The 3,272-nt window shown below is 37.7% G+C and overlaps 1 pseudogene; it reads right to left on the bottom strand.

The window, feature by feature from the left end:
- Nucleotides 1-661: 661 nt before the first annotated feature.
- LOC132225971 (TGF-beta-activated kinase 1 and MAP3K7-binding protein 2-like) lies at nt 662-1,708 on the bottom strand (annotated as a pseudogene).
- Nucleotides 1,709-3,272: the final 1,564 nt, after the last annotated feature.

Raw genomic sequence — 3,272 nt, 5'->3', positions numbered from 1 at the left:
TAGAAAGGAAGAAGAAAGAAGCCTAAGCTTTCCTACATTTCAGCACAGAAAATTCCTCCATACATACATAAGGGGAGGGGAATCTGAAAGGCTAGGGGTTATGTAGATATGAATTATATCAAAATTTTTATTAACTTTTTGTTATAAACTATATTCATATCCATGAAAGCTGCAGAGGTTACTGAATTATCCATCACAGGATAATGTAGGCAATGTGTGACCAAGTCTTTCAACAGCTAAACTTTCATGTTGTGCATTTGTCCTGCCTATAACATTAAACTGAGGTACTATAGCTCTGTGGGCTGACATTTAACATTAGGACAACACCACATTATCACACTTTCAATTTGGAAACATCTTATGTATTAGTGAAACATAATGTCAGTGTGTTTTCTTGAACTTTAGCTTTGGTTTTAGAAAATATGTAGGGACTTTTAACTTAGAAATGCCTTGGACCCTCACACTGTTTCCAATGGATAAAGTTGATGGTTCAAATGGCATTAATAGTGTGATTTTTCTGGGCTCCCTCTTTATCCTTTATGTCTTGAGTTGCTTCAATAGTGGACATTTGAGTTTTGAATTTTAGTGGCACTGAATCTATGAATCTAATATTATCAGAAAAGTTACGGATAATGCTGAGATTAAAATGTAGTCTTCAGACTTAAAAAACACCAAGCAATGTCTTTACGCAGCCCACCTCAGTCTGGAGTTGTCTATTAAAACTTCTCAATTGCTACATTTATTCAAGTGAAGGTATTGGGGATATGAAATGTGATCTTTTTAGGTGCCTTCAAGTTGCATTCTTAATTTCATTGACCTTAGGTTTTAGTTTATCCAGCCAACTCTCTTGAATCTCAAAGTCTATTTGAAGTTGTTCTAGTCTGGCCTCTGGTCTTCCGATAAAGCCTGTGGGTAAGCAGCAGCTGCAGGTGCCATACTCAACTTCCATACTTCACTTATTCCATCCACATTTACTGAAGTAGGGTCCATAAGGTGCTGAATACTGTTTACACATAATGATCAGAACAGTTTACAAGATTTGTAAGTTCAAAAGTGAGAAGAACATCCCTAGTGGAACTGCAAGGAGTTTGTTTGAAGAAACTATAATTTTGAAAGTATGTTTTGTCTTGGGCTGAATGAGCAGCAATGGAGGAGAAATTGCAAAGATAGTGCTTATGCTCAGCTTGTGAGAGGTTGATGAAGAATAAAGCAAGCATCTATACTCACTTGCCCAGACATATTCCTGCAGACAGTAGATGCTGCAGAGTCTGTGGATATGAAAAAAGTGGGCTGATTCCACATAACGTATTTATTTCCTGGTATTAGCTAAAATATAGATCATAGATTGATTACTTGACATCACCATATCAATGTTTGTGGTTCTGGCAGCTGTGTAAACAGTGGGCTGATTTCTATTTAAAGTCTAACTGTTGACCTAAGAGGAACTTCTGGAGGTTATAAGTCTACAAGAATGCAAATTTGAAGAATTATTTCTATGTGCTAATTATGGTTTAATTTTTTGAGCTTCTTTTGAAATATTATGGATGTTGTATTGGCCTTTGGCACAAGACTGTGAGCTACTTAGTAAATTGTTAGTGATTCTGAAATGTTAGGTGAGCTAATGGGCATGTAAATGTGAGAAGTCTGGTGGCCTTCCTGATTTTGGCTTCTGGGTTTAGATGTGTGACAGAGGATTAAGTTTAGGATAAATAGTCAAGGAAATAGGTTGAAAAGGTTGATCAAATTACCACATATCCCACTGCCATTGATTCCATTCTCTTCTCTTCCTTGTTGTGGACATTCCATGATTGAAAATCCAAGTTGACAGAAATCATGTGATTGAATAGACCAAAAATTCCAGAATCACCTGAAAAATAGAAGTGTCACTTGCAGTTAGATACCTTGCTCTGTCCTGAGAGAGAACAGCATAGCAGGCATTATAATTGGATAACATGACCTGGATAAAACTTAACAGAATTGTCAGAGTTCATAGGATTACATTGAGATATACAATGACAATGCTGGTCAACTAAAGTGTAAGGCCTAATATAGATAGAATTTTCCTGTAGACTAAGTCACAGGTCATCTGAAAACCTGAAAATCAATTAATTACTTCTTTAGTACATTTGTGTGCTGCTTGATCAGGACTATTTGTATGGGAGACAATTCTAGGTTTAGTGGAAATAGTACTTATCTCTTCAATTGAAGCATTTTTGACCTCCATCCTTACAACCTATGCAGTGATGGCGAACCTTTTGAGCTCGGCGTGTCAGCATTTTGAAAAGCCCTAACTTAACTCTGGTGCCGTGTCACATATAGAAATTTTTTGATATTTGCAACCATAGTAAAACAAAGATGTATATTTTTGATATTTATTTTATATATTTAAATGCCATTTAACAAAGAAAAATCAACCAAAAAAATGAGTTGGCGTGTCACCTCTGACACGCGTGTCATAGGTTCGCCATCACTGACCTACAGCGACATGATAGCTTCAGATTTGACCCACAGGGGATACCCCTCAGCCCTGGGCTCCTCCCTGCTCAGACCCACTGATCAGATGAAGAAGAGGAGTGGAAGAGGGGAGGGCAGTTGCATCACTGCTCCCACACTCCCAACCCAAGGCCCCAGTTGGTGTGGCCTCTCTCTTGCAATCAAACCTTCTTGCCCTCTTCCTCTCTCCCTCTCATCCCCTCTCCCCACTCATCCCTTTTGTGATGGTTAGTCCCCATTATTTTTCAGAGTGGTATTTTATATCTTTATGAAACTTAACAGAATTGTCAGAGTTCATAGGATTACATTGTCAGAGTTCATAGGAGCTCCATTGCTGAGGCACCTGGAAATAAATAATAACAAACATATTGTTAAAAATCTATGGTGGGAAAGACTCTTAATTAACAATTCTAGGAAGAAATTGATTTTATTACTGTCATACTATATATTATATATTAAAATGCACATTATATAGGTTATACTTTCTCATATTTTAATAAATAAAGATTATTTTCCCCATAAGCATACCATGTGTATTTCACTAACACAGAATGAGCTAATAAATGGCTTTTTCTTGCCTGGCCAGCATGGCTCAGTGGTTGAGTGTTGACCTATGAACCACGAGGTTAAGGTTCAATTCCTGGTCAGGGCACATGCCCGGGATGGGGGCTTGATCCCCAGTGGGGGTGTGTGTAGGAGGCAGCTAAGTCAATGATTCTCTTTCAACACTGATGTTTCTATATTTTTCTCCCTCTCCCTTTCTCCCTGAAATCAATAAA

This window comes from Myotis daubentonii, chromosome 2 (genome assembly GCF_963259705.1).
Source record: "Myotis daubentonii chromosome 2, mMyoDau2.1, whole genome shotgun sequence".
Classification (NCBI taxonomy): Eukaryota; Metazoa; Chordata; class Mammalia; order Chiroptera; family Vespertilionidae; genus Myotis; species Myotis daubentonii.
Note: the sequence above shows the minus strand (reverse complement) of the source record. Positions and strands in the feature narration are given on the sequence as shown.